At 28.5% G+C, this 11,818-nt stretch overlaps 1 pseudogene; it reads right to left on the reverse strand.

Annotated features, from left to right (window-relative positions):
• Nucleotides 1-1,072: 1,072 nt before the first annotated feature.
• On the reverse strand, nucleotides 1,073-1,724 carry LOC149516876 (uncharacterized; annotated as a pseudogene).
• Nucleotides 1,725-11,818: the final 10,094 nt, after the last annotated feature.

The raw sequence follows: 11,818 nt of genomic DNA on the forward strand, positions 1-11,818 counted from the left end.
TATCAATTTAATTAAATTAAAATATAATGTATGATTTAGAAGACAATAATTATACAATAGCGAATGTGATATTATTTACATACTATTATTTACTACATTATGTCTTAAACATTCGAATTATAAATTATAGATGCACGAAATCATGGTTTGTAAATGTCTTCAGTAACATATTCATGGACCCACTGAGCATAGGTACTGGAGATATTCTCATCCAAGTTTTGTTCAGCAAAAGGATAACATTTAGTTTCATGTTCAACATCATCTTTGGCATCTAACCCCAAATCACATAAGTCTCTAGGTGTGTTTCAAAGAACAACAAACCAACCCAATTCTTTTGGATTTTCAGAGTAAAATACTTGTTTGACTTGAGATGAAAATACATAAGGTTCAAAGATGAGTTGTTGTCCAGTGTGAATTAATCAAGAAAAATTCACAAGTGTAAATTCGTACTGATCTTTCTTAAGACCTCTCGTACTATTCACATTAGCCCAATCACATTGAAATAAGACAACTTTTCAGTTGTCATAATAATCCAACTCAATGATGTCATTAATCATGTCATAATAGTCAACATTTCTCTTTAAAGGGTTTGTGTCCCTAGCACTAGCACAGCTAGTAGTTGATGAAGTCACAACAACTCTTGAATTTTGTGTACTTCTGAATCTCTCAGGGGATTTTGTGTGAAATCTAAATCCATTGATGATGAAACCTTTGTATCGTTTCACAATCCGGTTCGGACCGTATGAAGGACACTTCACCTCTTCACTAACAAGCTTTCCACTCCAAACCTATAAAAGTGGAATAAATATATATATATATGTTATTAATGTTCTTTTTACCATTAGCATTCTATGTAGATAAAAAATAATGGGAAGTATGGCATTACTTACAGTTACTCCTAACCATTCATGAAAGTTCTTAGCAAATAACTTATCAAGCTTTCGAAGGTTTGATTATCGATAATGTGCATGATCTCTCAAATTATTTCTATACTCACTATAAAGCATCATGATAAAGTATTAACAATAAAAAAAACACAATAAATTCACCTAATGTAATGAATATTTCTTTGCTAAACAACATAAGTGCGAAACGATTCAATTGAGTCATGATGAAAAAGAACATATCGATGTGCTTGTGCTCGAGATTTATCATCTAACTCCACCAATTCAACTTTGCCTATGAGTTATCCAAAACTTTGAAAAAGATAATTGTAGGTCGAGTCTGTATGCTGCATACCAATATTTCTCGAAGGTCTATTAAATCTTGATTCAACATCTTTCAAATAATGAAAATAAAATGTCATACACTCTTCTGCTAAATATTTTTCACTAATAGAACCTTTCGGATAGCGTTTGTTGTGATAATAAGACTTTAACCTCCCCAAAAACCTATAGCATAAAACATTATTCATATGTTATTTTAGTAGATTAGCTTGATAATCAATAAAAATGTAATCAATCTATTAACAAATAATACCTTTTAATAGGATACATCCATTGATAATAAACTAGGCCACTGATTTTTGCTTCATATGAAAGGTAGATAAGCAAATGCATCATAATAGTGAAGAAGTTTGGAGGGAAGATCTTCTCTAAATGACATAAAGTAATCATGGCTCGATCTTAAACTTTGTTAAGCTCTTCCATATTCATACATTTCTAACATAGAGATTTAAATATGTTACTCAATTCAATTATCACAGAAGTCACTTGCTTTGACATTGATCAACGTAAAGCAATTAGAAATAAGTCTTGCATCAAAATGTGATAATCATGTGACTTCAATGAAAAAATTTTTCGCTCCTTCATATTCACACATCTTGATATATTTGATGCATAGCCATCCAAAACTTTGACGTTTTTCAAAACCTTGCAAAACACATCTTTTTCAGCTTTAGAAATCCCAAAACAAGCAACAGGTAATCGATATTTTCTATTAGAAAGCAACATGGATGAAGGTCTGGGTGAATCCCTATATTAAGTAAGTCAAGTTGACTCTTTAAGTCATCATTGGATCTTCTATTCATATTGAGAATTATCCTAATAAAATTTTCGTAAACATTCTTCTCTATGTGCATCAAATCAAGGTTATAGCATAATAAATTATATTTCCAATAAGGTAACTCAAAAAATATACTTCTTTTTTTCATAACTCATACTCATTGGGTTCATTTGTTTCATCGTCCACTTTATCACTTTGAACATCAAGATTACCAACTTCTATATGACTATCACCAACTTGCGTAATACGATGTACGATTAGGATTATGTGCGAATGGTTTTTATCTTTTTGGTCAAAGTGTGAAACCATACTTTTGTTAGTTAGTAATGATAGTGATATACAATTTTTCACCATAGTTTTGTATGAAGCAAGAATATATCTCTTTAGATATGGTCATTCCAAAAAAAAGTAGTTTGGGTCAAAATATATATTTTTTCTTTGGCAATGTATTTAGCACAATGATGGACGTTAAGGGTAAAACCAAAGATAACATAAAAGTTAGACTAGTTCTTAAGGTGTATTGCTAACAACTTGAGTTGGAATTGGTTGAAGTGGATCTTAAAGTTTTCATGCCTAAAGTTTCATACACTTTAAGCAAAGAATAGAAAAGAGATGCATAGGTTAAACAATTAAGACTTCATGATGATTTGACATCTAACATTGCTTAGTGCATAAACATAGTTGATTGCAAGTTTTATGGGATGAAAAGTCATGATTGTCATGTCTTCATACAACAATTAATCTTAGTTACATTTCATGATTTGGTACCAACTTCTATTTAGGATGTAACTATTACGTTATTTCATTTTTTAAAAAAATTTTTGTTCTACTAAAATACATATAGATCATATGAAAGTGTTAGAAACAAACATTATGGAAACAATATGTAAATTAGAAAAGATTTTTCCTTCAAGTTTATTTGATTTTATGGAGCATTTGCCCATTCACTTGCCTAAAAAGGCAAAAATTGGTAGACTTGTTCAATATCGATGGGTGTATCCATTTAAAAGGTAATATATTTTAGTTGTTAGACATTATCGTTGATTAATCTAATTTTCCTTTAATAACATTTGTGTTATGATATCATGATGAGTAGGTTTTTTCATTATCTTATAAAAATATACACTAATCGAGCATTTGTTGAAGCATTTATATGTGAGACATATGTTATAAAAAAACATATCAACTTTTTGCTCATTCTATTTTGATCCAAATGTGTCCACAAAATTGAATTGAGTTTCACGTAATGATGATGAAAGAGTCATGGAATTTGAAAGATGTTTTTAGTCATCTTGGCTTAGTGTTTGGTCCACAAGATAGCTCTCGACGACTATCAACAGATGAGCATATTAAGGCACCCTTATATGTTTGTTGAATTATGAAGAGATAAATCCTTACATTGAGTAAGTAATATGTGAAGTCTATAATTTATGTTTCTAGTAAGTTCACAATTTTCTTAATTTATAATTGACAATGATAAGATATTTGATGAATTAATGAGAAAAGGTTTTATGAATATAAGTGATGCAAAATTGAAAAAAGAATGTGATGTTAGATTCTTGTAATGGTTAAGACCATTTGCAAGGGTTTAATGCATAATAACATATGTGAATAGAAAATTTAATGCTATTGCATATTAAAAATAATGATCAAATTTTTTATTTTACGATTGGATAGGTTGAAGAGCAAAATAGCAATATTAATTGTCATCTAGTTGAAATGGGTTATGGCCTTAGACACATGGTTAGGTGTTTCAAAGGTTATTTTGTCAATGGTTTTAAGTTTCATATGATTAACTATTGTCAAACTTGAAAGATGATGAATTATGGGGTATGTGTGAAAGGAAGTTGTTACAATGATTATGAACATGACTTTGATGGTATTTTAGAAGATATTATTGAGTTAAAGTACTTTGAAGCAGATAATAAGGTTATACTTTTTAAATATGATTATTTTGATACTAAGAATTTGGTAAGGGTAGATCACCGTATGATCTTATTGAAATTAAATATAGGTTAATACTTTTTAGCAATGAATCATTTGTCATAGCTTCACAAGGACATCAAATTTTCTATACAAGCTATTTTTTTAAAAGAAGAGATTGAAATGATTGGTGGGTAATCTTTAAAATAAAGATTAGGAGTACATATCAAGTAAATAATATTAATGGAAATGAAGAACAAACAACTAATTTAAATGAAGACGTGTTCCAACAAGTTGAAGTTTTCATTCCATGAAATATTACTATTTTAGAAGAACTTGATAATTCTACACTTGTTGCTGCTAGTGAGTATGAGGAGATAGATATAGTACAAGCAATTCAAGCTGAAGAATAAAAAGAAGAGAAAGAAGAAAAAAATGATGATGATGATGATGATGATGACGACGATGATAATGATAATGATGATGATAAAACACATGAGTTTCCTTCTTCTAATAGTGATTGATGTATGCAGTATGACTTTTAATAATATATATATATATAATGTTTATTCAATGTTCATAATATATCTCAAGTAAATATAATACTTTATTATATCTTAAGTAAATATAATACTTTATTGTTTGTTTTATATGCTTATTTTTATATATTTTCCTAATTTCATTTAATCTTGTATGACTAAAGTAATATTACATATGTTTGTTTTTTCTTTGTGTTATTGGAATATTTATGAAATGTTTTTATTCTATATGACTATTGTGATAGGACGTCGTGTAAAGAGTACTGTCCATTGAGCAGGATCCATGAAAGGTGATTTACATATCAGGTCATCATTAGAAGTGATACAGCATAATCTACCACAAAGGTCAGCTTCAGCATGCGGGTCATCTTCACCACAGATATAGTATGGTCGACCATACTAGTCACCTTCAGCATCGATGATGGATGATTCATTGATGAAGAATCCAGCGATAGAGCATGAGTCAATCCAAGATTAGCCAATGATCCACTAGTTGAAGAAGAAGAATGGAGGACAACAAGATAGAGGACTAGAGAGGTAAACAAAAGGTCATCGACTCCTATAGATCTAAAAAAATGGTTGTGGATTACTCAATTAGGAGAAAAATATTAATTGTTTTCCTATTGTTTTTTATTTTTTAATGAATTCATTCAATTAAACTAATCTTACTAACAAATAGATATTGGTAGTTGTTTTAAGCAATCATTGGTTAGCTCAACAATTTTATGAATAATTCAAGTGAATTATGCCAGACCTTGGCTGACATGGGTAAAGTACCTATATCAGCTAAGTTATGATATTTTATAAATTTAAAGTAGTAAATGGATATTTATTTTTTATATGTTTTTATTTGATTTGAATTAAAAGTTCAAATTATTATCAATGACTTATTGTATTCCTATTTATTATGTTAGGAAAAATATTAGTGGGCTGAGTCAGATGATGATCTTTTTCAACAAGCATGGAATAATATTGCAAAAAATCAATTGAAAAACTTATTATCTGATGAGAGAGAATTGGTAATGAAAAAGTGTGAAGTTGATAACATCGTAGAGTTCAAAGGTATAGAGCAAAGGTAGATCATAGATTCGATTTGGGATGCCTTTATTGATAATGTATGGTACACTTCCAAATGACAAAACATCTTTGCCAAAGCGAAACAAAATCGTTAGATACAAAAAGAATGAAGTATTATAAGGCACATTAACAGTTCAATTGCTTTTCCTATTCATAAAAAAATAATGGTACGATCTTTTTTATGAGTTATTTTTATCATCAAATGTCAATAAATTATATAAATTGTATTGTTACATGTTTCATTGAATATATATAACCAAATGCAGTCGCTTAAGTTGCAATAAGAACCCACATTTATAGAACTTTTCAATTGCACTCATAGATATTTAGGAGAATGTGGTGATTTCGTTGACAACAAATTCAGAGTTGCCAGTGTATGTGAGTTTCAAATAATTGTGAATAATTTGAAATTATTCCCTTGCTTTATTGAAATAGATAACATCTTGTGTGTTTTATAATGCAAGAACTTTGTGAAAAGTGAAAACTATTGCATAATTCACTTTGTGATTTTGGTTATGCATTATGATTATTGCTTGCTAACTTTATAATATATTGCAATGAGATGATATTTGTGAAAAGTGAAAACTATTGTAATTTTTGAATTGTGATAACAGTTGTATATTGTGATTATTGATCAACTATCTTTACCGTATATTATGTATTTTGCATTATGATGATGGTTGTACATTATGATTATTGATGAACTATATATGTTAATAGTATGTTGCGATGACTAGTTATTTATGAAAGGTTTCTACATATCTAGATGATATCACATTTATGAAAGGTGAAAATTATTGTGTATTGTGATTGTTGATGAAGTATATTAAACTAAATACATTTTATTTGTAATTGAATGTAAAGATATTATGAGAAATCTTGTATTAAACCAAATAGTTTTTTGTACATATTGAAATGCATTGACTTTGTAAAATGTGAAAACTATTATGTATGTAATAATCAAATATTGACGTTGTGAATTATTTAAAGTTGTGATATTTTAGTGAACTATACAGGCTTTATGCAATGATTATTGTTTTGAACTTTTTGTAGGAAAGTTATGCCGTTGCATTATCTCAGAAATATGGTGAAGACTCCTCTAATCATCCAAATTTTGATCCATGGTATGGATTGAAGTTATTAGATGGATTAAAACTATGCGCACTCATGTATTTTGCTTTGGATTAGAGAATACAACCACAGACCTCCTTCACTTAACTCAGTCCACTGCTGCAGTAGGATTGTCTCACTCCGTTTGTTGTTTATCATTTGTGCCTTCTCAGACTCATCAACCTTAGATAGAAGAATGAATTGATAAATTGAGAGTTGAGCTTAGGTCATTCATGAATCAGAAGATATAGTTGATGGGATCTAGACAAACTCTACCATCACAAATTTCTAGACCTAATGACGACAACAAAGAATTTAGATCAAGAGGTGCAGCAGCAATACATTGACATTTTTTTATTTGTATGAGGTATTTGATAGATAGATGCTATGGATGTTTTCTGGATGGATATTTTATGATGTTTTATGGATGCGATGTGTTTGACAGATGTTTTATGATTTATTTTGATGGATGTTTATCTGGATTTGATATTTTAATTAATAATAATAGAATATTTAAATAATTACACATGTTTAAATTGTAATTTGTAAGTTTCTTAAATAATTACTGGTTTTTTGTTAAATTATAAATGTTTTTATTTAAATTATTGATGAAATTGTAATTTTACTGACAAAATTTATTTACAAAATTTCATTATTATTGATGAAATTTTTATCAATATTGATAGATTAGAGAGGGAAATAAACCATTTGGTGACCATTTTCATGCTTATTATTGACGGATTTATTGATGAAAAATTTCATAGGTAAAACCATTAGTAATAAGTCTATTGATAATTATTGACAAAACTTACAAACGATTATTTAATTGGTAATTACGAACGGATTTCAATAATTACCAACGGAATAATATTACCAACTTAACTACCGTCGATGGTATTTTTCTGTTGCTAAATCTGTTGCTAAATCTGTTGCTACTACTATTTCCGGTGGAATTTTAGATTTTACTGACGAAAATTTTCAAATTTCATTGATAAAACCGAATTTTCTGGTAGTGAAGGTATTCTGAAGTTTTTGCCTGAAACAAGTGGTCGAAAAGTTAAGTTGTTGGAAGACATCAAAGAAGAACTAGTTAATAAGTTAGCAAAGAAAAACAAGAAGCGTGGGAAAAAGTTGGGTAAGAATCTGAAAAGGAAAAGTGTTAAGAATCAGGCAGGGAAGATTGTGAATGAATCCTTATCTGCTGGGGATTTTCAAAATAGAAAGAATGTTCTACTAAAGGAAGCTCAAGAAACCTGGAATTTGGGTAAAATTTTGGGACTATCAGCAAACTGTGATGATCATTTGGTTGAGAAGTTGAAAGAGATGGGTGAAAGGGATTTGAGGTGAGATAATTGATACCTATGCTTTTATTTTGACTATTTTTGCTAATTCGTTTGTTTTTCTAAGGCGATAGATAATGGTAAAATTGATTAAGTTGGAGGGGTTTAGGGTTGTGACTAGAATTGTTAATACAATGAAATTAGCTAGCGGAAGGAATGGCTGTTGTTTGAATGTGTAGTAGCTCAGGGAGAAATTTATGTTTTTGTATCGATTAGAGAGGGATTTCTAAATTTGAGATATTACTGAATTTCGGCAAGTTTTAGGTGGTGTCTTAATTTCTTTTGGATATATATATATATATATATATATATATATATATATGTTTGTTCCGAAAGGGATGCTGGAAAGCGGTTGGAATTGGTATCTTTTTGGGTTGAGTATAATTTCTTTAGAGCAACTGATTTTTTTTTGAAAAGATGTAGATGCTAGTTTTGGTGGTGAATATTGGATGCTTCTGCTTTGCGTAGTTTTGAGCATGTCTGTTAGTTTTGGTATCTATCATGAGAGTGAGAAAGGGGATGATTTATTGGATTAGTTAAGGGATGGTTAGCAGATTGATGATGTTATATTTTATGAAGGTTGATTTGCTTGCTTATCATAGATACGGTGTTTTAGTTTTGGAGCCAAAGATAGAATTATGTATTAATAAGCGATGGTTATCATAGCAGATTGATGATCACCTCATATATATATATATATATACATACAGACATACATACAGACATACATACATACATACATATATATATATATATATATATGTAAATATATAGACGCACACACGTGGTGCATATATAAAATTTTTGTTATTTGGATTATACGTACGCTACAATGGAACTACCTTTACACACAACTTTTTTAAACGCAGAAAAAACCCATATACCTGTAGTCGAATAACCTTTGTGAAAGCTTTTTCAATTTTATTTGGTTGCTTATTTAAAATTGAATTATTATATTATTATTTTTGCTATTAATTTTATTGCTGATTCATAATATATCTAGAACCATATATATATATATATATATATGTATATATATATGATACAATAAAGATATTTGAAAATTAGTTACATATTGAAAACTAAAGTTAGATATGGAGTGAGATGAGATATCCCAAAAGTATTCTCCTCCCCTCCCCCTCCCCCTTTATCTTCATGCTGTGACTTCTCTGGTAAAAAAATATCATAATTAACAAATGTATTTATATTTTTTCTTAGTCCATCTAAATTAATTAATTTCATACTTATTCTTGAAAAAAAAATAGCTTACAAATATTAGTTTAGAACATGGAGGGTAGTGGTCATACGATAAAGGATCTCCAAAGAGATAATCATGTAGTTAAAGTTTAATTAAGTTTTCTTTTTTTTTTTTTAAATATTTAAAATGGTCAAGATTTGAACATTAGTTATTAAAATTAAGAGTTCAGTTCTCTATCAATAAATCACCATACTATTAACAAGTTTAATTAAGATTTTATTTTAAAGGTTTAGTTCAAGTTTGAATTTAGGCATGAACAAAGATGAGATTTATGAGACAGAGATAATTTTTTATTATATAACTTAATATTACACACACACACACACACACACACACACACACACACACATATATATATATATATATATATATATAAGAAAAACAAAACAATCATAAAATGGATTAGGCAAATAGAATAATTTGAGGGTTATAGATATATATATCAAGCAAATTGATCTCCTTCTCTACAAGCAACAACAAAATGTACCAAAAAGAAAAGAAATGTGTTGGCAATAACAAAAGAAAAAAAGGTTTTTCATAAAATTTCTTTTAAATCATAGTTATTAATTTCATTTTGATATTAGTCATACTAATAAGTATGTTCCATTTATACAAAAATACGATATAACTATGAATGATTTTTTCATATTGGGTTTTATACCATATAATACAGGTTGTTTTCGTTAGTTTTGATCGATTTCGGTGAATTTCGATGGAATAATATCTTTCAGCTAGTACGTGAATGTAACACATTTTTTAATTTTTAACTTATATTTTATTGTTTAATTATTTTTAACCTAATAAAAATAAAATCAATTGACAAAATAACTTTTGAAAGTTAAGTTTCTTTATTTTTTATTTTAACTTGTTCTTTTATACTTTATTTTTTGAAACCAAAGTTTATAATTTATTTTTTCAAACTAAAGTTTATAAGTATTTCAATTTTTTTAAGAAAACAATTATGCTCATTTTACAAAGTTTAACAATCATAAAGCCTTGATTACTTTTTTCATCTCTTTATTTTTATCTTAATATCTAAATAAAAAAATATTATATCATATAATAAGATTAAGTGTTTAAAAATATTATGAAAATATTATGATATTATTTCTTATATTTTTAAATTTATTTATTTGATTTTTGAAGATATTATATATTTATTTTGTAAATTATTAATAGTATTATAATGTACAAGTTATAAATATATTTAAACTAAATTAAAAAATCTGAAATAATATACTGAAATAACTAATACTTGTGAATACAATATTTAAAAAAAAAAAAACCAAAACATTATATGGCACGATATTAACAACTTTGTTTTAAATACAAAGAAGTTGACGAGTAAACTCAATTACAATATTGTAGAATAATATTTTGGATTCTAAAGGCAACTTTCTAAAAATTAGGGTATCGAGTCATGAAAATTTGGTATAAATGTCGCAGGTTACCTAACCTTCCATCCTTATGGGGCCTAACTCCATCTCTATATTTTTTTAGTGATAAAGGCCATTAGTTTTCATGAACCTTCCTTGATTACTAGGGCACAGCCAAAGTCAGCATGAGATATACATGACGACCCACGATCTGTATATATTAACAATAAGATGATCCATAAGCAAACTATGAGAAACATACATTAGTCGAGGGCATTTTATCATTTGAATATTACAATTCTCCAAACCATTTTCGCTTGTCAATGATATTTAATCCCGTTACATGATTACTATCATTTTACATTATTCTTGTGAAAAACAAATCAAGTGGCCGTTTAACGATCAGGAAACTGCACACTGTCATGCATAAAACTTACGTGTTGCGACCAGTCATGGTTGATTAATTAGGCAATGCAGCTTTAAGCAGGGAAGAGCTGGCTTTTCGTATAAATTATTTCAAGGGTTCATTTAAAGGTGTAATTAATCATATTACGTCAGATTATGACTGAAGCAACAAAAGAATGGTCTTCAAGTGTAGCTTAAGGAGGAAGAAGAAGAAGAAGAAGAAGAAGAAGAAGAAGTGGTGCAAAGACTTTATGATCAATTCATGTTGCGGAACCCACCTGATGAAAACAAGCTGGTTGAAGGAGATTGTCAACATTAAATAATAATAATAAAGGGAGGGACAGCCTCATCAGTCATCACCTCTATTCTATTATTCAACTTGGCTGTGGCTTATGCGAGCAGATGTTTTGTTTTGTTATGGCTTCACTTCAATCTAAAACAATTCCATAATTTTCATTCTTCTAATAAGCAAGCTCCAATCCCCTTACCCTTGATCATAAGAACACCCAAAGTGGTTTTCTTTCTTAATTTGAGAGAGAAAAAAACCATTATATTTATTGAATAAAAGCAAATTAAAATGGTTGAAATGAATTGTGTTGAAGTATTAATTTTTGGATAAAAATAAACATTCAAAGATTTGAAAAGCAAGGAGTAAGGCTAAGGCCCCCAAAGTTATTTTCAAAATTGAAAATCAATGAAATGAAAAAACATAAAGATAGTAGGTTAAGAAAGTGGATAGTTAACCTAACCATGAAGGCAAAGTCATGATCGAAACCCGTGTACTTT

The sequence above is a fragment of the Durio zibethinus genome, chromosome 9 (assembly GCF_047325235.1).
Source record: "Durio zibethinus cultivar Kanyao isolate XHJ-2024 chromosome 9, ASM4732523v1, whole genome shotgun sequence".
NCBI lineage: Eukaryota > Viridiplantae > Streptophyta > Magnoliopsida > Malvales > Malvaceae > Durio > Durio zibethinus.